This window comes from Coloeus monedula (genome assembly GCF_965178545.1).
Source record: "Coloeus monedula genome assembly, chromosome: 6".
Classification (NCBI taxonomy): Eukaryota; Metazoa; Chordata; class Aves; order Passeriformes; family Corvidae; genus Coloeus; species Coloeus monedula.
In genome coordinates this window covers 20,914,931-20,941,610 of record NC_138786.1, presented here as the reverse complement: position 1 = coordinate 20,941,610, position 26,680 = coordinate 20,914,931, and positions in this window count along the sequence as shown.

Genomic DNA, 26,680 nt, shown 5'->3' with positions numbered 1-26,680 from the left:
TGCAGAAATCCATTGTTTGGTGGTTGGGTTTTTTGTTGGGTTGTTTTGTTTCAGTTTTTCATAGAGCTTCCTTCCTTTTAAGGTGACATACAGGATTCAGTCTATTAAAATAACTTCACTGTTTTGCTATAAAACAAAATGAAAGTTTTCAGAAACCTCTTTAAGTATTCCTCTTTGTGATTCGTGAGCTCTGTTTTCAGTCTGCAGAAAGGTTTAAGATATTCCAGCAGTTCTGTTCCAAGCTGTGATTATCCAGGAAACTAGAAACAAGGCATTTCTACTGTCTAATGTTCTTTGCATGTCATCTTTTCAGATTCACTACTTCACTGGCTGGTGACTTGTTATGCTTCAACATGTGTCCTTGAGAGTCTTGGAACGAATCAAAACCATTAATGCAGCAGGGCACATCATGTGCAGCTACTGAAGGGGCATTAATGGCCTTTTATGCAGTTATCCATACAAAGCTGTAGCTGACTTAAACAACTCACTTGGCTCTCCAGATGTCAGAGTAAACAGGTACTAATAAAAGCCCAAGGAACTGATATTTGTCCAAGCTGTAATGCTCAAACTGGTTCTAAAAGCTGCAAAGGCTGGCTGTGTGAAAATCACAAAAAAGAAAATCTACCCTGATTTTATTTACTCTAAAGGAACAGCTCAGGGCAAGCTGCACCCAGAAATTCACCTTTCGCATGCATTCACTTCAAGAGAGAGGCCTCTACCAGCAGCTCTGCAAAAGTGCAGCTTTGGTGCCTACACCACTGCTGATTAGGGTATCAAGCCATAACTCCTGGGGCTTTTGCAAACACTATGATAGGTATGGGACAAAGTGGTGGTGTATTTTATAATATTTCTAACTGCATCTGCATCAGTAGGTTTGTATTGCTTCTGTAGCAGAGCTCCCCAGCCAGGCTCTCCCCAGAGAGTCACAAGAGCTCAGTTTTGAGCACCATGAGTATGAGGAATAGTGTCTTTACAGCACCACTGTGCTTTCAGAGAGATGTTCTCTTCATTAGTTTTTTCAAGGGTTGCCCTTTACTTTGATTACTTGCTTGAGCTTTGCCCTGACAATCCACAATTAGCAATTACTTTTCCTTTGTTTTCCTGATATTGCTTACCCAGGGGATATCTTTTATCCATTACCACAGTTACATTTTTCACTTGCTTTTCCTAAGAAGCAGTGTTAAATTAAGCTGTACTAGCAATCAGATGAAAAACTAAACTTATAATTAAAAATTATTCTCATCTCTTCCTCATCTCTGTTGAAGGGGAGGTTTTTTCTCTCCTATCTGTTAAAGAACTACTTGGTTTCTAGACTTTATAGGTGGTTCCAGTCACAGCCAAGATTTGCTGATGGCAAGTGTTGAGCCCAGCTATACCTCTTCTCTCCAGTTATTTCCTCAGCTTCTTTGCTCATAATATTCAAGGACTTCCTCGGCACATATAGGGATTGTCATTTACAGTACAGGGAGGGAAGTCAAGTTACACCCTGGCATCCAGAATGTAGATAGCCTCTACAGGTCAATTCAGAATACACAGCCTCATCTCTCATACTGCCACTTTTGGGAAAGGCAAGCTATGTAGAAAGCCAAGAGGGCTTCTTGTTGACATAGCTCCTAACTTTGAATGCTTCATCACCTGGAGGCAAACACAGAGGAATGCTTGATGTTCTGCCTTTCCAGGCCATTAGTCATTGTGACAACCAATTGCTCATTTTGGGGGGCCATTCCCAATCCTCCACTCAGACCATCCACAAACCAGACTTAGCCACCACCTTAGGATTATTCCTCCTGCTGTGTAGAGACTTTATTATCTGAAGCAAAGCCTGGGTTTATTACATCTATAAATTCAGGCAGTAACTGCACTGGGTAATACTAGGAGGGCTTATTTATGCAGACAAGTCTCTAACATTAGGTTCAAAAGCATGAAACTTACCAGCTCTCTGAAAAGGTCTAACAGATCTAATGATTTTCCATTGCAAATGTTCCTTCCTTCCTTCCTTCCTTCCTTCCTTCCTTCCTTCCTTCCTTCCTTCCTTCCTTCCTTCCTTCCTTCCTTCCTTCCTTCCTTCCTTCCTTCCTTCCTTCCTTCCTTCCTTCCTTCCTTCCTTCCTTCCTTCCTTCCTTCCATCCTCTCTCCCTTAATGTCTTCACTACAGCTGCACTTTCTCTATACATTGCTATTAAATTCAGAATAAGCTGTTCTTCCCACCAGAAAGAGAAGAGTTGTGTTTAGAGAAGTAGGTCATAGGTTCCCTTTCAAAGGCATTTTTGTAGGTTGGCAAAGTTTTTGCAGGTTTGGCTGTACCTCAGCACACATCAATACAAAGATGGTGCCAGCACAAAGGCTGCCATGCTGCTCAGACGGTTTCATTCCTGCAGAGCCAGATCACAGAGGAATGGGCAGTGGGAATTAACTGCCCATCTGCTTTTTGGCTTCAGTGTGGCTTCCCAGGCAACACAGGGGTTACACTCTTCAGCCCACACAAGGGCTTCACTCCCACTTCCCAGTGAGGCTGTTGGGATGGCACATACACAGGATCATTTCAATCACTGGATCATTTAAGATCAAGTCCAACCACTTACCCAGCACTGCCAAGTCCACCTCTAAATTATGTTCTTAAGTGCCACATCTACATGTTTTTTCAATCCTCCCAGGGATGATGACTCAACCACTTCCTCAGGCAGCCTCTTCCAGTACCTGATCACACTTTCAGTGAAGAATTTTTTCCTAATATCTATTCTAATCCTCTCCTCATGCGACCTGAAGCCATTTTCTACCACTTATTATTTGAGAAAAGAGACTGAGCCCCACATGGCTACAACCTCCTTTCAGGCAGTTGTAGAGAGTGATAAGGTCCTCCCTAAGCCTCCTTTTCTCCAATCTAAAAAGCCTCAGCTCCCCTAGCTGCTCCCCACATGTTTTGCTCTCATTTGGAGTCTGGGAGCTTAACATTTAGCCACTGAGATTAGCTCAGTTGATTAGAACATGCTGCTAATAAACAGCTGGGTTTTGGGTTTGATCCTTGTATGGGCCATTCACCTAAGAGTTGGACTTGATAATCCTTGTGGGTCCCTTCAAACTCAGAATATTCTGTGATTTCAGAGAACAGTCTGTGGAAATGGTGGATCAACCCCGGTCTCGCCAGTGAGCTGGGTGTGAATCAGAGAGGTTATCCAGCACTAATTTTTATACACTTACTTTGGACCATAATGGCCTTGGCAGGACAGTGAGATGGGCAGCAGTGCAAAATATAATTTATCAGCTGGAAACTGGATGACAAAGCCACAAAACCCCACGTTTGGTTTTTGTGCACATTGCGTTTCCACACTAACCCTACCCATCAGTGACATTTCCCAGTGACACTTTTTGCTGAAGCCCTCCATCTGCTCTACCCACTCACCAACTCTGTCACAGCCTTCACACCCATCTGTCCTTACCTCACTGTGCCTTTCATTGGACTGTGTCAAATGTAACTATTTTCCAGGAAGGATAAGGACTGAATTTCAGTCATGCCAATTCAGCTTTGTGCCCATAACTACAGTTACCAAAAGTCCCATTTTTTGGGAATGTTCCCTTCTTTTTAAGTTAGAGCTGGATCTGAGACAATGACTGAAATAATACCTGATTATTATATATTTTATATATATATATATTATATATATATTATAAGTATCCTTTATCCTTTCCTTCCTTGCTCTGCCCTTGCCTCTTCTTCTCTTCTCTTCTCTTCTCTTCTCTTCTCTTCTCTTCTCTTCTCTTCTCTTCTCTTCTCTTCTCTTCTCTTCTCTTCTCTTCTCTTCTCTTCTCTTCTCTTCTCTTCTCTTCTCTTCTCTTCTCTTCTCTCCTCTCCTCTCCTCTCCTCTCCTCTCCTCTCCTCTCCTCTCCTCTTCTCTCCTCTCCTCTCCTCTCCTCTCCTCTCCCCTCCTCTCCTCTCATATATTCTACACAGTACAATGACAAATCTGGGTTACATAGTATACCTTTCTAAGTACCTAAATCTTTGATAGAAGGCTGTTACAATTGCTGAATTATTTAAGAAACAAACCATCTCTGATTAGTAAAATCCAATACCACATCTTCACTCAACTGTGATTAATGTGTAAGACCCTATGTTTTCTAAAAGGACAGACTGGGGCTCAGTTGGTGTGTTACTGTGCATGCAGCCCCTGCAGCATGCAGGCTTTTCCTTTTGAAATAAGCTTTACTCCAAGTAGTCTGTGACTGAGAAATGGGCTCTTCAACATAGGCTGCCCCCACTGCAACAAAAAGAACGTGTCAGAGAAACTGTTCCATATGACCCATGGACAAAGAAGAGCTGTCTGAAATTCAACAAAGGCAGGCACTGGGTCCTGCACCTGGGAGGGAATAAACACGTGCACCAGTGTACAGGCTGGGGGCTGAGCTCTTGGAAAGCAGCTCTGTGGGCAGTGGAGGGCTACAAAGATGATGAAGGCACTGGGGCATTTCACCAATAGCTTTGTGAGAATATAGTTTTAGTTGTTTCTATTTCTGTTCATGATTTACACATCCATCTGTTATACCAGGTAAACCATCACACAAGAGACACAAAATGAAAAATTCTAAGGTCTTGATTATTTAGCCAGAGGTTTTTTTTACTAATTGTGATACACTGTGGAAAACCACAGCATTCACAAGTCATGACACAAGCAGTTCCTGTGCACCCTTACATGAAAGAACATTATAAAACATGTAAGAAGCCAGATGTCCTGACACCTACTTGACCCAAACTCTGTGTCTTTATTCATGACTGCCTGATTTTTGATCTTTTTGAGCCAGAAAGATTTTGCAGTGATTTCTGTAACATTTGGAAGGGGAGAGAAATATAACACTAGAGATATACATTAGACTGAAATCACAGATTTTCTGCAGGCTGTGAACCCTTTTTGAAATTAGCAGAACCTCCATATTTGTTTTTTAGTGTCCTTGAAAGGGTGCAGATTTTTAGCTAGTTGCAGAGCTGGCTTCAGTCCAAAAAGAGGAAAGAATCTTGTGGCAAACAAGGCTGGTGAATTAATTTTTGGATGTTTTTCTCTGTAGAACTATCAGGCAGCATGGATATCATGAGGTGACTGTGCAGGATAAACACAAAAATATCTTTCCCAGGGGATCTTCTGAGATTAAGATTTCTCCCCTCTGGCTCTGACTTTCTTTCACCAATTTGGAGATTGTAGGGAAGGTCACCCCCTTCCTATACCTCTTGTGCCTCATCCATATGGAAAACCTAATTCCCTCTATTATCTCTACTGTCTTTCGAAAACATAACTCCCAGCATCCCTTATGGTTTGCTCCATAGTTTTTCGTTTGGAGGGAATGAGGATGATGAAAGGAAGGGCAGGGACATTTTGCATACATGCCAGTTATTTGTGCAGAGCCCTGTTCACAATGGGGTATCTGCTGGAACCTTTTGTCATGTCAGCAGATCCATTGATAGTCTAAGAGAGAGGAAGAAGAAACAACAGCAGTAAAACTAGGAAATGTCATTCATAAAATTTCCTTTTCATGTGGATGCTGCTTTATAGGATATTTCAATCCCTCCAAAAGCAATCTAAGAACTACTCAAAATAATAAAGGAATATGGCTCAATTTCTGGCTATAAGATAAATGACACAACAGAAAAGTTCTGAACCTAAGAGGAAGCAATAGACACTGTATTGGTACCCTGGATAAATTTGAACAGAAACAAAAGGGACTGTGGTATATAGCTATCTCTCATAGATTGATTTTATGGGAATTGAAGGGATCAAGTAATAAAATATTTACCTGAAGCAGTTTTCCTTTTTCTTAGCAGACAAAATAGAGATAATCGAAATAAAAGTTCTTGAAATAAAGTTCTCTTCCAGTATTTTTCACTATCATTCCTCAAGAAACAGAAGGAACTGGTGGATAACTACATATCAAAATTCACATGAACCACAAATTGTGGAAAAAATACTATGCAGGCCTAGAGTGCAAAGATGCAACTGCAGATGATGATTCAGTTTATAATGGACATAGTTAAACATAATAAGATCAAAAATTTACCAGAAAATTAGCAGAACTAGTTTAGCTACATAATTTATTGGTCAATTAAATTAGGAAAAATCACAATACATTTACTGAGTAGAGGATAAAACAAACTAGCATTTTTCCTCATTGTTAATTTCACCTCTATGAATGACATCTAATTTCACAAATCACGTAAGAAGCAAATGGATATCAAAAACAAAAACTGTAACTATACAACCAAACCCAGAGACTGTTCCAAAATTTACCAAGTAGAAATGCCTAATTGGTCTTTAAATTGCACCTGTTAAGCTCTGTCTTAACTCATTAATGCAGATACAGCTCTCATACATAGCTGGGTTCATTTGTATGTCCCTGTAGCCTTATTATGAAGAGTAGCTATTTGATCCAGATGGCTCTCTTCTCACCTGTGTGCCAAGGGAGAGCTAAGGAAATGTCCCCTGAGGATATATAAAAGGCCTTTGGGTGTTTATAAGCCACTAGGAAAACTGAAAGCCATCCAAACAAAAGAGAATGGGGTCCCTTCAGCAAATCTTGCCCAAGTGGTTACAGGAGGGTTTGTCCTCCCCAAGAGGACTGAGTGGTTCCATCACTATGATTTGGAGCAAGACACTGTGAGAGTGTCCCACTGCAGAGTGAGTCCCCTCTCCTCCCTTTGAGTCCTTCTCCCCATTCAAGCCTCCTTTCTTCTCCTTCTGCCCTGCCCACAGCCCAGTGTTTAGTGCTCTACACAAGACAGCCTGGCCTCAGCTCCACAACCACCACGGTCTCCTGAGAGAGTGCTTATATATCATTCCCAGATTCCTCAAAGAGCCTTCTGCATCCTAAATATATACAGTAATAACTGAAAAGAGTTTAAAGGCAGGTTAAGAGTTATTCCACAGAGAAGGATGCAAAAGGAAATAATGAGGTAAACAGGCTCAACGTAAAGTTAAAAAGTATGTATTTTTGGATGTTTTTCTCTGTAGAACTCTCAGGCAGCATGGATATCATGAGGTGACTGTGAGGGAAAGAAATGAACCATCAAATCTCTCCAGATTGCCGGAAGCAAACAACACTTAGCACTACTGTCAGTAGAGTTTCTCCCTTGTGGCTCGAACAATGCTTGAAAATTATGATTAGATACAATTGAAACAGTCAGTGTACACAATAAAAGGCATGAGAGAACACATTGTTAGGGAAAAGCCAATTAATGAATTTTCTAACAGTGAGGTAGCCTACAAAGGGTAGCCTTCAGAGTGCATTTAAGAGGAGTATGACCTTTTTTTCTCTAATATGCACAAAGACTTTTGAGATATATTAACTTAGTGACAGCTGTGAGTGCAGGATATGTAGAACTATTTAATTTGTGAGGAGAGAAAAGTAGTCAATAAATAACTTTGATTGAAGGGACTTCCTTGAATCTTGGGTCCAAAAAGGGACTGATTATAAACTTCACACCCAGTGTTTGACATTAGCCAAGGCGACTTTTGTTCATCCTCATGCAAGCCAATTTAGCAGCTACTGTTGTTCCTTACTAATGTCCTGTAAGCCCCCAAAGCAGACAGAGCAGAAGACATGGCTTTTTTCATGTGTTCTTCAATGCATGCAATAGCATGTGCTGTGAAAGGATAAAAAAGGAACTAGAATGTCTACTTTTTTTTTCTTACCATATTAACCAAGAAATTATCTAGGGAAATTATTAAAAAGCTAACTAAAAAGTAGACCACACATATTTTTAGTGACATTTTAGTCAATGGCTTCCAAGGTATGTTTTGCTAAAAATATAGAATTTCCACTGTATAATACACTCCTAAAGCACTTACTTTTCTGCTAGTTATATGGAAAATAGTTCCTGTTGTCATAAATTCTCGCTATTGTCAGTTGAAATAAGGAATTAAGATAGAAAACATTCTATTTCTTGGTGTCTTTTTTTTAATTACCCATACAAGTTTAAAACTGTATCTTTTCCTGAAACACAAACAATCCCTGTCTAAGTGATTAGTGAGATTTAATACTTCCATTTTTGCATATGCAAGTGAAGAATATCTTAATTTTATCACAGCCATTGTGATAGTCTTTTGCATAAGGGTTTTTTGAGAATATTATCTGACAAGAGAGCCTATATTTAAATAGCTAAGTATAAGATTTCACTCTAAACAGAAACTGTGGAAATAAAATTATAAGCAAGGACCCTGTGAGGAATCATTTCTTGACTTCTGTTCACTTCCACCAGTTACAGTTCAATGATTTCTGCTCCAAATTCAAAGGAGAGAAGTTAAGTCAAACAAGACTGTATTATATTTTGCCTTACCCCTAAAATCAGGGTATGTTTTCAATATATATTGGTTATTTCAGACTCATATAAACTACCAAGACTTTCAGAACAATGTAGTGTGCATTTCAGTGTAGCAGGCAGCATATGTTCTGACTCACAGAATGGCAGCTACCTCTGCAGACTGCCAAGTCCCATAAATTTAATGGCACAGCCTACAGAAAGCAGGATCCTAATGGTTACATATCTATAGACAGAAATTCGTGGTGCTAGAAAGGCCCATTCAATCATTTAGTTGGACTTCCTATATACTGAGGGGCTCTTAAATTTCACAGTGTAGCCCACTGTGCAGGAATAAATACATATCCAGTCATCTTTATCACCTATGGCAGTTTGTAATGAGCTCCAGAAGCCACAGCAGCAGAGCCTGCAGTGTACACGTGGCAGGACTGCCACGGCTTCTAGGACAGAAGGAGGGGACCAACCAGAATGGATGCTTCACTCCAAACCTCTTTCTTCAAGCTCACTTTCTTTCTTGCCTTTGCTGCTCTCACATAAAATCTGCATGTCATGGGCCTGCAGCCATGAGAATATACAGACTGGCTTCTTCTGCAGTCTAACAAGATGTAGCACTTGAAGACAGAAGTCTTGGGATGAAAACAGTCAGGCACCATAGGAAGAGAAAGTAAGATGGCAGGTCCATGTTTCTGATAGTGGGATTTTTTTGGGATTCTGATGGCCTCCATTAAGCCTAAGTTTACTGGTGCCTGCACAGGCTGAAATTAGTGTGTGCCAATCACAGCAAATAGTAGGGCAAGCAGTGTCAACACAGAAGACTTCAGAGAAAATGCCTGACTTGAAGGTCAAAGCTTTACAGTGTAAATTCTGGTGTTGGCACAGAAAACATGCCAGGTTTAGAGCGTAATCAAGAAACCTACAGTCTTTTGAAGCTGATTTGGGGATGGAACACAGATAAGTACTGAAAAAATTTGTGGTCATGGTTTTATGGGTGTGCCTGAGGGTATCAGAATGCCTTTCCCAAAGATCACAACATGCAGCAATTCATTAGGAATGGACAGACTCAAAGACACTGAGTTGCTTTAACTTTTCTACTCATCTGTATTGCAGAAATGGGACTTAGCAGGATGAGACATGGACACTTGATTTAAAATGTGGTAGAAACTCACTTTGAAATACTATACCTTGATGTGTGACAGCCCTAACAGACTAAGAACAGGCTAAGATTTGCTGAAGTCAGCCTTCAGTGCTGTTTTTGGCTTGTTGGCTTGTTCTGATTTATACGACTCTCCCTATCAAGACAAGTATCTCTGTACTTGACTCAGAGATGAGCTATTAATTCATAGAGGTCCCTATATTTAATACATACGCTATATGGGCCTTTCTGTCACTACCTTTTTCTTCATATTTTCCATTCATTTCCCTCTTACATTAAGCTTGCTTTCCAGATAGTTGGTTAAGTTAATGTATTTGCACCTGGCTCATGCATTAATCTCTGCAAACTACATGCCATTTTGCATGCTGCACACCTTGTCATAAATTATTGCTTACTTCATAGTATGTATAACTCTGTATTTCCAACCACTATAAATAAAGGTAAAGCAATGCCTCAGCTACTGCTGCCTCACAAAATAGCATTGATAGAAGGAAGCCATTCATAAATAGAGAAATAATGAAGTTCTTTTCAATCTAATGGGCATTAGGGAAAATATTTTAAAGCTCAGCAAGTAGTTGGAATTTTAATATATAAGTTTACTAACACAACTCCTAGAGCTGGCCATGAATTCTAAGAAGGATAAGGAAATGTCACTGTGCTATGAGATAAGGAGTCACTTAATCTTCCCTGTCTTATTCCTTCCTTTGTTCAGTTTTCTTTTATTAACACAAGAACAACAGGTTTCTTTAGGTTTTGAAGTATTCTTGTTTATCTCCCTTTGCTGCAGTTCAGTTCTGGAGTTGAAAAGCTAACTAGCTGGGGGTTCACGCAGTGTCTGTCATTCCTTGCAAACCGCAGCTGCGATACGAAACAAAATGAGGAGCTCTTAATGTATGCAGTGAGGAAAGTTAGATAGACTTCCTCTACCCTTCAAACTGGAGGCACAGCACGCCACTCCCTGGATACAAATTACCCCAGCCTCACTGATCCTCTCTCTGGAGTTGTGGGATCTCACAGTTTGTCCTTGTCAGGAAGATAAGTTTTCTAGAAAGACACCATGTTCCAGTGGGAAAAAGAAATTGCTCAACAAAAGCTATTTTCTAATTTAAAACCCTTTCATCATCAAGCAAACAGAAAACTGCATTCATCCTGGCAGTCTTTTATTCAGGCATACAGTGGTAAAAGTTGCAAGCAAAACCATAAAGCCTTCAGGACACCAACAAAAGCCTTTTCTCATCATAGCTGCAATATTTCTGACATTCAAATGGCTGCTCTCCTGTCTGATTTCTTGTGCTATGCTTACACCACTGTCTGAAGGTTGCTGTTTCTGTTTCCCATTTTGTCAAATTCCCAAAAAAATGCTGAATGAATATAGCTCTTGTAGAAATCTGCAGTTGTGAGCCCAGAGATGCTCAGGTGGCTTCAAAGCAAGCTAACAGGGTTTGCTAGGAGCAGTGCTCAAAGCTTTAGTTGTGGGATTAAATTGTAGTAACAGCAACACAAGCCCATTCAACACATTAGGTAGTAAAAGAATGTGAGATCTGTGAGATCTGTGAGATCATGTGAGATCTGAAATTTTGGATGTAAGTTTGTTGATGTTCACATCCATTGTATATTTTCAAGTCTTTTTTTTTTTTTTTTTAATAGCAGGAATACATCTGCAAGGCAGGTGTATTAAGACCAATGTGTAAAATGATACTACTAAGCCTAATACTTGAGCAGTGAAAGTCTAGTCCAAAGAATAAATAGCAGTCAGTCCTTCCTAAGGGCAGAAGACCTCTTGCCAAGTTGGACAATGCTACTTACCTGCTGTGACCTCCCTGACGTCTGCTCTGTATTTTCCTGCATTCCCCGTGCTACACTGATCTGATACTCTGCCAAGGTGTGGGATAAATTTGGCATGCCCTTGCTTCTCACCAGTATTGATGCAGTGGCTTTTCTTACACTTGCTTTCCTAAAGGAATAGCTGTCCTCAGGAAAGATCTATTTCTTCCCTTTCTTAGTTCAGCTTTGGAATACAATCGAAACTTTGTTTTATTCTGTGGATTCTCCCACATAAATTTCTTTTTATCTCAGAAGTCAGTTATATCAGTTAATCATAAAGGATCTGGCAATATTATGTGATGTATGTGTGGGGCAATACATAAATGCCAAATATTGTTGCTGCAGGCTAGAAGGGAAATACTGTTCATGAAATATGTTTTAGGAACTGAAAAGGCCAGAGCATTTCTAGGCTGGAGTTTACCAGCAACTTAAGTGCTCCTACCCCTTAACATCAGGTGACACATAGGCTTAAATCAGAGTTATGCCATTTGCACTTATTTTCAAGCAAATACATGTACCTTCAGAGGTAACATTTAAAGAAAAGAAAAACTTAGACAACTGACTTTTCTTTCTGTCTTTCAAATGTTTGGAATGGCAAAAATCTTCTATTGCAAAGACACCAACAAGATATTAATAAATTAAATTAACAGATATGGGTTTTTATAGTACCATGGAGAAAAATACATTATTTCTTTGTTATTGGCCAAGATGTTATTTGTTAAGGACGCCTACATTTTAAAGGGACAGGATAGAAGACTGGACTTGCAGCTGGGCTGAATTTCTGTTATGCTGATAATGTCAAAGTCCCCTTCCCATTCTTCTTAAGAGAAGTCTGGTGAACCCCCAGAGAGCTGGTTATTGGCAAATCCCTACTCATGGTGAATTTCATTTCCCTCTGTATTTCTGAATTTCATCTAATTCATGATGATTCTATTTTCAAGGGAAAACATTGTCCTCTGAATGATGTTCCAGCCTTTTTCTATATTTAAATCACTTCCCAGCATTGCCACCAGTAAATTTCACTATCAGACACATTCTTTTGTATCACAGATACTAATTAGAGAAGAAACTGGATCATCATGCAGTAGGCAAGGAATCTGGCAGGGAGGCCAAAGACATTGGGTTTATAGTCCACAAAGTAAAACCTAATTTATTTCCAGTAGCAACAATGGTGAACATAAGGGCAAAAGTATGATTGCTCCTGGAACTGAGAACCTCAAAATAACGACTTCTGGGGAAGAAACAAACCCCCAGTGATCTCAGTAAAGTGAACCAGATACACTTAATCCCAGAATGACAAGAAAAAAAAACAGATTGAGACACAAACTGAGTAGTAAGGATTTTTAATAAACTTTCCAATTGGAAAATATTACATGACTGCAAGCAAAAATATAATACCTTTATGGAAGAGGTAAAAATTACAGCATGGTATGGATAGTTCACTACTCTGACCTAAGTAACACACTGGAACAGATTTTTGAAGTAAGGAAAAGGGGGGGAAATGAGGTCTGCATTTTCTTTAATAGGAATTTATTTTCAAGACAATAGGTTAATATGACAGGACAAAACATCTGTCACAGAACAGCATGGAACATGTTGGAATATACTTCAAGCATCTTGCAGGAGCTCTCCTATACTGCTGCAGATGCCCAGACCACCCAAAACAAGGATCTTCCACTGAGAAGTAATAAAACATGAAAAGGGAGTTTCCCAAAGACAATCTCAAATGGTGTTTGCTACAAAACAGATTGCCCAGTGATTGCAGGGTAGTAGAGAAGAATAAAGTGAGATAATCAGGATAGCAGAGCCATTGCCTCCACTAACCATTTTCTAGCCTGTGTCACTTCCTATGAGGACAAACTGGTTTTAGTTGCTGCAGACAATTGTATTTCCATGGTCCTGTCTGAACTACTCTGTGGTTTTGCCTCTAAAGGAGCTTATATTACATCTGAAACCCACACAATAAATCCCTTCTTGATGCACTTCATGAAAGCAGGACTCTTAATTCAACATGTAAATGTGATGTTCAAACTTTTTCCATGTGCTGCTCTTGCAGAAGAGAACATATATGCTGTACTATGGATTTTGTTGCTTGTTACCATCAAACCTTGACCAAGTAAAATATTATCAGGGTAGGAGAGCATCCTGATACATCAGCTAAGATACATCAGCTCTGAACTAGTGATGAGCATTAAATATCACAATCTCTGTAACTTTCAAGCCCTCAGTCAGTACTCTACAGCGTCTGCCTTTACTATCTCTAGCTATTGCATTTCTCTTCAGCACCTTTCCCTTGCTGAAATACCTCTGGTTGCTCAGTGGAAACAGATCTGCACACCAATGAAATCTTGCTGAGACTCCCAGGGACTTCAGGCCTCGACTGCAAAAATGACACTTGTACTGGCTTTTAAAAAAGATTGGCAGAAGATGCTGCAGAAGATCACCATGCCATTTATACAGAGTGCCAAAAGCAAATTTTTTTAGAGCAACAGGCAAATGTTTGGGCTTTTAGCACTTGTTTGAGATTAGAAAACAAATATTTTACTGCAAAAGCCAGCAAGATTTTTTTAAGGCTCCTAATATCCTTCTTTCTAAATAACAAATGTTTAGCTTAGCTATTTCTCTGCACTTCTCAGATGATAATTTTTACAGAAGGGATTTATCATTTTCTTACTAGTAGTGTTTGAGTTTGTTTCTGTCATTTTCAAACTCAGATTTAAAACCCAAACAGAAAGATGAAGGTAAGCTAAATCTCTGAGGGAAGCAGGGTGGTACATTTCTTTGCCTTCTGACTGTAGGCAGCTGGGCCAAGGGCTCCTAATGAAATATCACTGCATTGTTAATCTCCAGCAGTGTGGGCTGTAAAGCAAAAAGCACAGAAAATCACACAAGGTAGTACAATCCCAACACACTATTGACAAGTGTTGGGCAAGCAGGGACTTGGCAGAGGCTGAATAGGGAGAAATGAAATAAAATAAGCATGGTATGGGAGCTATCATAGCATTTCTGAGGTAGGGAACATGGCGAGCTGCAAGAAGCTTCATCAGCAACACAGAGAGGGTGGGTAACAGCACTGAAAGATCAGTAACTGTGTCAGTCTGGCCCAGGCAGTAAGTGGCATGGGCAGCAGGTCTGGGTCACGTGCACAGATTGAAGTGGGACCTTTAGAGCTCCAGCTGAATCCCTTGAGGATGACACATTTTGAGTAAATGCATTACTATGGTCATTTCTTCTTATTTCTCTTTCTAAAAAATATTGACAGCAGAAATAATGATCATGATATATGGGCTATGTTACACATCTGAAAAATAATTGTATGACACTTAAGTTTCCTCCCTCAGTACATTTCTGAAGGCCTTCATTTTGGGTTTTGGATGCAGGGAGAGGCAAGACACACCAGACTCCCGATTAGCAGAGTTGCTGGCCAATTTCATTCCAACTTTTCCACTAGCACTTAAGTTGTCCCTCTTGTGAATCAACAAAGAAGACATTGAATTATACAGCTCTTTATCTTCATCCTGGAAATGTACACCTAAAAATGGTCTTACACATTGAAAAAACCACCACTGCGTTTCTCTGCTATCGCTGCATCAATTACTTCAACATATTTTCGGTGGTTTTAGATGGCTTTTATTTACAGTAACCTTACCAGTAATATGATACAAATACTTATTTAATTCCTAATATGTAGTTTTTGCTAAACTGAACATGTGTTGCTCACAAAAATCAACCTATCTGAACCAGTGTGAATACGCTTGTCTCCCAAGCATGAATCTAAGTAGTTGGTTGAGTGTGGCTGACTTGGAGCGCTTGCTCCCACACTTTGACATTTGCTTTTTTAAATTTTAGTTTACATTTGTGTCTGACAGAATTAGGAGAAGAGAACAAAGCACGATATTGCTTGTTAGCTGAAATAACCTGTACTTTCCTTCTTGCTCTATAAGACAGCATCTTGACATCTTGCAGCTTTGTTTTTCCCCTTGGCCTCTCAGAGAGCAAGGAAGCCATGTGGAGGTAGTTTGGGATACCTGCTGACTTCATTGCTCCTGCCACCAACATCTGGAGTTGAATCCAGACTGTTTAAGGAGAATTAGAATAACCGGGCAATGGCTGACAACTTGTCTAGATCTAGAAAGCTGAATAAACAGAAGGGGGAAAAAACCTCATCCATTTTGTGTTGGTGGAATGGAAATCAGGTGAGCCACGACAGGCACAGTGAAAGATTCATCTGCCAGGGCACCGAGATCATTAAAAGCAGAGGAACACCAGGGAAGACCGTGGCTTGGGAACTGAGCTGCTAGATCTGCAACAGCACACCAAAAGCAGGACAAATATGAAAGAAAACAGCCTGAGAGACCTGAAACACTCAGCAGTGTTGGCTTTGTAATGCAAGTACTCTCCTACTCAGTCTGCCTCTGAAGGGCCCTCCTGTCAGGCTGAACAGAGAAGAAAGCCAGAGGTACATGAATCCTTGGCTGCTCTGCTGCAGTGATCACTGAAGAGTTCAGCCAAACCACACTGGCTCTCAGGGGCTTTGTGCTAAGAGCCATCCATGGCCACTGAACGCAGGAATTCACACGTGCCTAGAATTTCTCCAGCTTCATTCTACTTCTTTGAAGACATTTAGGAAAGCTTATACTTAGGCTAGAGATGTTTTTGAAAGAGTGAGTTCACGGCCAACTTGTTTAAATAGTAAAGCTTTCTTTTCAAAGAGAGAAGCCTTCAGTTTCTGATTCCTCTGTGTGCGTGATGGGTAGAGTGCTTCATTATCCTAAGTGCTCCTCTAAGGCAGGTGTACTTGGTTTATGGAATGAAACTAAATTGTCATATCTTTTTCCAATACCAGCTACATTATTTCTGCAAAACTTAAACTGTTTCTCTGTGCCCAGGATGCACGCAAATAATGCAGAAGTGGTAAAAAGAAAGGAAGAAAAATTATTTTCCTATACCTTACTCTTTATTTTACCAGAAAACACAATCAGCGCTACCATGTACAAGTATAATATTCCCTGGGTAAAGCAGCACTCTACTGCATCTATCTATTTATTGCACAGTAAATGAATATGGGCTGGGTGAGTGCCGCGTGAGAGCTGCTCAGGAGCGGTGCAACATTGCCACCATGTGCTCTGCACCGAGAACTGGTTTTATGGAGTCAGCACAGTTACCCTCCTGTCTGCGTTATTTTAGCTAAAAAGAAAAAGAAAAAATTAAGGGTAAGTAAGTCATTTCTCCCCAAAAAAATTTTTGTTTTACTGTGGATTTAGGCAGTGGGAAACTATGTCTGGAGCACTGCCCATCAGCCACCAGTCTCTTTAGAGAGTCAGCCAGCAGGCAGCACACTTGGGAGTCCCCTATTGGTCTGTTGTTCTCGTGGGGCACACGAATTGCATTAGGAATTAATGATCCCAAGCTTAAGTGGAAAATTCAAGAACTGAAATAGATCAGGAGGGAGTGGTTTTTTTCTAAAAATACCGTACTTCTTTAACATTTTTGCTGAAACTGCCAAGCAGCATCTTTCTTAGAGTAATCCAAAGAAAATCACATTCTAGTTACAGTGGGAATGATTAGCCATACACGATTGCCTCTAAGGATCAGTGACATTTTCAATCACCTTCGACACAACCTTGGTCTTTTTCAGAGGGGCCAGGTCTTGACTAAGTGTGATGCTGATCTCAGCACTAATAGAATTCACAAACAATCTATCTTTGCCTTTCAATAAGGCTAGAATTTTTTTTCTCCCTCTTGATGAAAAAGGCTAAACATTAAACATAGGACCTTAGTGCAATCAAACTACAGTAGAGTGAAGGCATACTATGCTTTTGGTATTTTTCACTTGGGAGAAAAAAAGGAGTACATAAAAATATGGTGTCTGTGATGGTAGGAAAGAAAATTTAAATAACAAAGAAGAAACAAGATTTTTTTGTTTCATAATCTGAATTGATGGGAAGGTGGAGGGCTACATTCATGCCACAGATGCAAAAAGCAAATATGTGTTTGTACCAGCAGTGTGGATACATTTACTGACTACACACAGTCAATCAAGCCTGACCACCACAGTCAAGGTCACTGAAGCTACAGTCCCCAGCTGGTCCAGAAGACAGGCAGCAAACCTGCTGGAACCAGGAAGGGGCAGGTACTGAGCTGGCCCTTTCACCCTACTGACACCCTCAGTGAGCCACAAGCAAATTTGAAACATATCCTCGAGGAAGTGAATCTTTACTGAATTAACTGGCACAAATTGCACTTCTCTACCTAATGCCAGGCAGTGTCATGCAGCCATTCTGGTTCCTGGCTTTGCCATTCTGGTCAAAACGAAACCTTTTTATTGGTACACAAGACTAGAGAGTGCATCTGACAGCACTCCTTGCATACTGCTGTTTTCCAGCCCAATTCTGTCACAATTCAAAATGTTAATTATGAAATCTAAGACCCCTAACTAAATTAAATGTCTAAATAATGCTGAACGTACTAGCTCAGAACTTACCAGTCCTGTGGTACAGTGCTCACAGCCATGATTTTGCACCTCTGAAATTCATTTCTAGTACAGATTTTCCTTCACACTGCTGCTAGAAAGCTTCCTATCCCATCTCAAGTATTTCCAGAAGCATAGTTACTGGTTTCCTTTTATAAACAAATCCCTCATCAGCTGGCCCTTCTCTAAGAAACCTGAAAGAACAGAGAGCATGCAATGAGAATACTGTTCCTCATTTGTACAGCTTTTTATTTTTCGTTGTTTATGGCCTCGAGACATTCGAAAAATGTGTGATAATATTTTATCTGAGTTTAGACAGTTATGAGTGAATTCATGAGAGATTCACTGGTGATGGAGTCTTTATTACCTAGCTCTTGGATACTTGACTCTACAGCTCACCAGAAAAGACCTGGCCCACCTCAGCATGAAAAGCAGGATGCAGGCAAATACATTCCCAGCAGACAAGATCCATCAGGGAAAGGGCTGTGACCCAGTTGTACTAGTTCAGCAAGACAAGAACATGTCCAATATCAAACAGACATATCAAGAAGATTCCTAATGTTATTTTCTTTCAACAATACAGTGTAGCATCATTATAGAACATGCATGATTTGCAAAAAAAAAAAAAAAAAAAAATCAAATGTGTTGTTTCTTGTCATATTTAGAACACTTGAATTAAAATTGTCATTTAAAAATCCTCTTCGCAGCAAACACTACAAATGTAATTGTTTTCAGCTTGATGCAAAAACTGGTTTCAGAAGCAGCTAGTGCAGCAACTACTCTAGATGCTACGACAAATTCCTATCAATAGTTCTTAGCTGCACATGGGTTTGAGGATCATGTCAGTACATGACTAACAGACAATCACTTCCACTCCGCATTTCAGTCCAGGACCAATAGAAAATACATCTGAAGCCTGAATATTTCCAAAGTAGGGGCTGTCTTAGGGCTTGAGGGTTTGGGTTCAGCCCCCAGTGAGGTACTAACCCTGAAATTCCACTGACTCTTCACTGAAATGGGCTTTTTGTTTACTCCATTCAGCCTCCCTCTCATACAAAAGGTCCTAATAACTTTTATGTCACATGCTCTGCAGTGAATGGATAATTGCGTCAACCCAGCAAGAGCATGACTCACTAAGTGAGCAATATCCATTTTCAACAGGGCAAAAATATCAGTGTAGACCCACTTAATTGTTCCATGATACAATTTAGCACTGCTACAGCATGTATTACATTAATTAAAAGACTTTCCTTCCCGTCAAAGGTATAATCAAGGCAATTTTCTTCCAAACATAATCAGAAAACTATGCAAGGAAAGTTTTGCAATATGAGCTCTTTTTTCATGTGGGGAGTTAATTGATTTTCTATCATTTTTCCCCTTTGGGATTCAAATGAAGCTTTACAAAAGTTGTTGCTCTTTTATATGTAATTGGTCCACTTGAACTTTTAGAGTTTACCTGAAACTAGGCCAGCAAAGTACTTTTTGCTCTCCTTCTTCTGAGAGATTGTATCAACAATCATGAAAAGAAAAATTGCCTAGAGGTCACAGAAAACCCCAGAGTGCTTAAAACAATTAACATTTATAACAGCAAAACTTTACTGTGAGGTGGAAATCAGTTTCCTCTCCTATTGAACACATCAGCAAACATCTTTCTGAATCTTAATAGTATAGGGGCAGTTTGAAGAAACACACATTTTTGTTTCCTCAGTGCTTGGCACCAGAGGAAAAATTCCATCTGGAAAAGAAAGGTTGGGGAAGGTGAACTGAAAAGCAAAATTGAACACTGTTACACCAACAAGTAGTAATCAGTCTAGATGTCGGTATTCTCCCCTAGTCATTCCTTTGGGGAGGGCAGGGTGAGGCAGGATTACATGGAGGCTTGTTTTGGAACAGAAAATAACCAAAAACTCCATTCTCCTCGGAGGAGTCTCTTGGTAAGTTGCAGCTCCCTGGAAGTGTCCCAGAGAATTGGCAGCATTATACAAAAGCCCAGCTACAGAAGATAAGGAGTGTCCATGTGTTTGCTGTGTTGATTCTGATAGGGCTACAGTGGGATGGGAGTATCAAGGGGAATTGGTAGTGACCAAAAGACAGACTACTTTGAAGTTGCCTGAACTGAGTTTTGCTCTGAATTATTTCAACCAGCAGCACCTCCCTGATCTGGGTAGAACAAATGCTTCACAAAAATACCAGCTTACCCCAGTATGCATCTACTGAAATTGACAGATGGTCAGCCAAAGGGTTTCGACAGCTTCTTCAGCTCTCAGTATGGAGAAGATTCCCTTTTCCTGTTGAGAAATGTAGCAATGCCATAGCTTGTTCTCTGTACCCTATATTATATTGATTGCTGTATAGCAGCAGCTGACACCAATAAAGGCAAGGAGAGAAAACAGTAAAAGAAGCATGCCCTGCAAATATAGATCTTACAAAGCTTTAGGATCCTGGAAAAAAAATTAACTTCACTTATCCCAAAGTAATATCAAATGTCATGTCATTTACTTCAGCAAAGAGCTCAAGGCTGAGCCATGCAGTCACGAGCCAAAGATCTACATACAGACACAGGTTTTCTCAAAGCCCTTATGAGGTTCTGATCCAACATTCCACTTCCAAATTCTAATCTAAGTCACCTTTTTAAGAACAGAAAAAAAAAGCCATCTCTCCTATCTTACTGTGCAATTGTAATGCAGTGAGACTGTTCAAAAAAAGCAGAATATTTAAATAATATATCATTGTTCATTTTTGCAAATGCTGGCAGTGATGCTTCATAAATGGGCTGTCAGCCTGTGTACAAATCAAGAGTTGGTAGAGATGCTTCGGAACTAAAACAACCAGACTGAACCTGGTTCACTAAACTGAACCATCCTTTCTTCCATTATAGGAATTGGAACTCAAGACAAAACAATCTCAATAAGCAAAATTTTTCAAACCTCAACCATTCATTCTCATGTGCCTTAATCTTGCAGGAAAAATATTAATGAAATCCAGCTGCTGGCTGATGCACTACTCTGTCCCTACGGCATGTCCTCCAATATTTATTTCCAAATTTCTTTTAATTGACCTTAGCAAATCAGCTCCACCAACTTCTCTTTGTGATACTTGCAGAGTCTAGTCAATCTGAATTTCAGCAAGCTGTTCTTCCTAAATTTAACATTACTTAATTTTATTTCATTCTTAATCACTTCTGTTCAGAGCACTCAAAGCCATGGTTATTTTAGTATCATCTTTGAAGGATGTCTTTGATCTGTTGATTCTGGGGCAGAGAGTGAAAAGTATCAAAAGAATATACATTTCTAAAACTAAATTTTGGGAGGTATAAGATTACAAGCAGTGTCAGATAAACACTCATTTGCACATTTGTGAGCAGAGCCCAATCCTGTCAGTTAGTAAATGCTATAAGTTGTGAGCACTTTGTAAAACACATCCCATAATGAATACTAGTTTTGGTTAGCTTGCTTGCCAGCACCTTCATACACGGGGGTTTGGGGGTGCAGTGGGGAGGGGTGATATTCAACTGGCTCTTTTCACAACCAAGCTTCTCACACAAACATTGCAAAGGAATCAAAAAGCAAAATATCAAGCATCACACTCTGAGCACAAGCAACGTTTGGCTGCTCAGCCAACCTCTCTTTCCACTACCTCTCTTCTTCCTGCTCTAAGCAGAAGGATATCCACTGGGCCATTGGGGTTTTGTACAGTTTACATTACTAATGTTCATGAAGGTGAAATAAATCCGTGGGATTCAGGCAATGTGTCACAACCCAAAACAAAGAGCCTTAAAAGATCATGATTTTGTTGTGGGAAATGTTGTTCAGCTAATGAAAGCTGTCGGTATTTTTGACAGTCTGGATTTTGAAATATGTTAGTTAAGACAATCCTTGGTGAGCAGAGGAGACAAAGTGTAAGCAGCTGATTTAAACAAAGGCAATTTGGAATTAAAGTTTCATTCAATAAGTAGGCTGACCATTATTTGTATTTTCCTGATTGTTCTGACAGCTTAGCAAATACTGAGCTTGAGCATGAAATTCTAACCGTGCTTTGATGCTTCCTGGCCCACACACCAGCCTTCCATCTTTTTACTTTAAAATTTTATCCACCAGGAAAGTAGCTCATCGGATTAGTGTAGTGTCAACTTCTGGAAAGCTAGTTGCAAAACCAACATAGGAAAGACAGAATCAAAAATAAGGAAAAGAGGATGAAAAATGCATTCCAGCGTTTCTCTCTCAAACACCAAATGTGCAATCTGCAGCAAATCTAAATGGCAGAATCATGACTTTAGGTAATCAGTAGAATTTGTCCTCTTGCTAAGTTATTCTGAGGAGCATAAGCAACATAATACTTGCTTCTTTCTAAGAATTATGCACTTCATATTGCACCTTACAAGTTTTTATGCATATGGACATAAAAGCAGACAAATTCAAGAAAACTTAGAGCTTACTTGCTACAAGTACACACCTGCTCTCCAGAAACTGCCACCAGAACCCTCAACCACAACAGCCACATAAGAACAAACTCTGTCATAACATATGATAGAATGAGGCTAAAGCCTTAATTTATGGTGTTAGCACTGCCACAAAATAAACTGAAGAATCGCATACAAATTTTATCTCATTTTAATGGCTCAAGAGATAACTGTGTTATAAATCCACATGAATTACAAAATGATTACTCTAATTTTTCAGCTGGGCATTCGAAGGCTTCCAAGAATTGAATGAAGTCAACAGAACATTTTAGTATGGTTCACTCTCTAGAAAAATAACATCTGACATTTAATTCTACTATCTTTAGAGTCCTTTTACCCATTACCTTCCTACAGAGTGCAGTTATGCCAGTTTTCACATTTCATTGGTTCTTTTTCTATAGGCAGGTTCCTCACTGCTTTGGGTTTTTTAGTTCATACCAGTAGTATGTGGTTGCTAGAGAAATGTTTGCTTAGTGATTTTTAAAGTCAAGCATCTACTTCCCCAAAGTTTAGGAATATTCAGATCAAAGAGAGCTTTGAATACAAAGAGAAAGAGCTTCTACAATCTGAAATTCAGTGTGAAGTTAGATTCAGGAATCTTGTTCTATCTTTACTTATTCTTTTGGAAAGTATATGTGGAGAGATGTACTGAACAAGACAGCACAGAGTACATAAAATTATAGATCATTAATCAGGGGAATTTTATTATCTGTCCTTTTTGGAAGCGCTGTAAATGAGACAAATATTTCTGCATTTTCATAAGGCATTAAAATTGATTTCCATTTTAACTGTGGGGCCCTGCAACTGCAGATAAAGTAGCTTGTCTATAAAAATGACAGTACCTTTTAACACTTGCTTTCCTTCTTACAAACTTGTCGCAGACAAGCACTAAAACCATCTTCAGTCTAACTTGTGGTATTCACAGCCCATACACCTGCGAGTTGGCTTAGAGTATCTTGCCAGCAAAACACAAGGTGCCACCTCCAACAGCCACCAGTCAAAAATTTACCAAACTCACCGTCTTTTGAGATGTTCTACAACTTAATACCATTACAGAGAAAACTGTCTGCCTCGTTTTCCCAAGGGATGTGCAGATATTTGGCACCTGGGAGAGCTGCACATGCCCAGGACTGGCAAAGGCAGCCGGCTCTCAGCAACAGGAGCCTGGGACAGATGTGGCACCCCAGGCCCACCTGTGCTAACTGACTGCTGGCCACAAGAAAGCACTCCACGGTGGGAATGCCCTATGCTGGCACCAGCACTTGGCTCTGTGGGCAGGGAGCTGCTTCCTGAGGCCAGCAGAACCCTGAGCAAGGGTTTCCTCACCTCACTCAGGGATTTGGAAATGGAGGGGCTGAGCTGCAGCCTGGAAAGGAGGGTGGCGAGCTGTCTGCTCAGCATGGCCCAGAAAGGGAACAGGGTCCAAGGAATCTCTGCCCCAACATTTGTCAGGCACGTCTTCAGAAGCAGAACGTTCACTACTGATGTGACACAAATTTGTGCTGAACAGAGGTGAATAGCCATACTTGGCTGAACTATACAGGAGTGTGCATGGAGCCCCAGCACAAGACTGCTGCTTCAGCTCCTTTGGTCAGTGTGCCTCAATTATCTCATGGTCTCTTTGCAGGGCTGTGAAAATGCATACCCTGGTGGGACTGAGCTACTGCTTAGACTCCAGGGTAAAAATCAAGGTAGAGGACAGCAGGACATAAATCAGCTTGCTATCCAAGCAGACACTTTGATACCAAATGTCTGTTTACCCACACTATGATGTAAATGAAGTTGCTGAGCAACCAGGGATTTGGTCCTATTTTTACTTCTGCATTTAAAGTAGCATCACTGAGTCTACCTTTATAAGAAAGTGTATGTTTTTACAAAGGATGTCATATATTTTAAAAACAGTTCCAAGATAAAGCAAAGTCCACTTCCAATCCTTGCCAAGATGAAGAGGGATAAAAACCCCTTTAAAGGAGGTCAGAATCTTTAGTAGTTTTGCATGTAATCAAGTTTCATGATTTGCACAGGACTTGAAAATATATGTGATATTTTTATTAAAGCAAAAAGCAATGTTCTAAGCACACACAACTACAGAAACTCCAAAATTACCTGTGTAGTATCTGAACAGTTACAAGATATGTTTTTTACATCTCATTTCCATTGGCTCTTCATTTAAATCTTTTCCCATAATGATAATGGGTCATATACATAACTATATATTCAATGAAGTTAAATCAGGAATTGATTTGGCTCCATATTCTTTCAGCTAAGACTGTAAATACCAGACTCCTGTCTGCTCTGTATGAATACAAATGGCCTCAGTGGAGTTCTGCCAGTTTATAGCAGCAGAAAATCAAGGCCAGAGGATCAAAGAGTCTTTTCCATAAGAGCAGGGATTTGTTTCCATGCCATCTTCTTCATAAGGTTCTGAATTATCTGGTGGGTACTCTCCATACTAAAATTATTTTCCTTCAGTGGCATTGTGTGTATACAAGTGTATACCAGGATACCTCTGTACATTAATAGAAATATATTTATACCTATAATAACGTCTGAGTCGGGTTTGTCTGCATCTCTTTTCATTTCTTCAGTCTTCATCTCGTTCTCCCACAACCATTATCTCAACAAATAATTACTATTCCTTTTACCGTCATGAGAAGTGAACATTAACCCTGAACATTAACAATATCCAACCTTTCACCTCAGCCAGCCAAGGAAACAACCCTTCAGTTTCCTGCCCCAGTGGAAGGATTATTTCACTTCCCATAAAACTCAAAGGGTTCCTAAAATTCAAAAGAGTTCCTCTCCATAACTGAGGATCCACCAAGATTGTGGAGAGAAACAGTCAGTATCCTCCTGGCAGCACCAAAAGTAGCAACAAGCTCAGCACAGATAAGCTCACTGACTGATAGGGATGCACATGTCTACTGCACTTTAGACATCAATGAAGTCATGAATACAAAGGGATTAGGGAGATGCACCTCACAGCCTTCACTTCCAATGGGTTCACCCAGTGTCAGAGATTTTGCAGTTCAATCCTTGTCAGTGCGGTAGGGAGAAAACTGTTCCCTACTGCAGCAGCCCCTAAGTCGATCCCAAGTAGCACTCCAAGTTTCCTGTTCCATGTGAGAGTTTTGCCTTTAATTCTTTTGGAAAACAGGAAAAAGGTTTAGAAATGGCCATAAATAGAAAAGATGAATGTCCCTTTCCAACCTCTGCTGAAAATATTAAATATTAAAGAGAATACAAGCTACAAGAGGAAAAGATATATATTATTCAGACTTCAAACCACCTCACAAACACTAAAACAATTCCAGGTAACTACCTCCATGAGCAAGTATAAAATTTAACATGCACATAAAGTATGTTCTTTAAAATGACAACCTGGTAATGTCTAAGAGGAAAATATGCCTCCTCTGTGAAGGGTAATCAAATGAAAGGTACAAGCCAAAAACAACCACAGGGGCAGGCCAATAAAATGTCATGTTCAGAAAATGTAGCCTATTATTGCCTAATCTTCACTGTGATATTCATGTCTGTTAACAAAGAGTAAAAATCTAACTCATGAGTGGTGTAAATGTAAGTGCATTATTCCCATTTCTCTGTGTAAGATGAATGTCGCTAAAGAGTTCCAATTTTGTTGGGTATTCTGCAGCAAAGTGTTTCTTTATATCAAAGGAAACCATATAATGACTATACTGAATGACACTTATGGAGCATAATAGGTACTCTGAACATTTGGTAAGAATCATCTGCTTATGAGAGAAGGAACTGAATGGCTGGCTGTATCCCTAATGTACAGTGAAAAAATTGATAATGAAATGAACAGAAAATGCACTTAAGAGATTCCAGAGCTGATTTGGCCTGAAGAATATTACAAACCCCTAGACAAGCTTTCTCATTGACTCTACTGGAAGTAGGATTCCCACAGAATTGATCTATAGTTTGTGTGACTCACACCTTTCTAAAAAACCACACACAAGAAACACCAAATTCACCATTCCACAAAGCCACAGAAGTTCACCTTTATGGCTGATTCTTTGTCTGCAGGATAGCAAACTCTGTACAGAGAGGTCTCTCAGACAGAAGGTTCCTTACTTTATCTTTGCTATACACACATATGTAAATGAGGTAGTCTCCCTTATTTTTCTGCTGAGGCTTTCAAAGGCTGACCTTGCTATCATTATACAGCACTTCTCCATTTCCTTCTCCCAGATTTGTTATGGAGCTCTTCCAGAACTTACTTCTTATCCTTCTCATGTATACACATTATCTGCGTCCTTCAGAAGAAGATGAATTAATAATTAGATCTGTTCAGAAATTTTTAAGGTTTCACTGGAAAATTCCAGTTGGATCTAAACCACCCAATTTAAAATATCTTGGGTCCAACAAAACACTTCATTGAATTAAAATAAATTCACATTAAAAAAAAAAGTTTCAGAAAACCCAGCAGAATCTGCTACACAGCCAATTGCA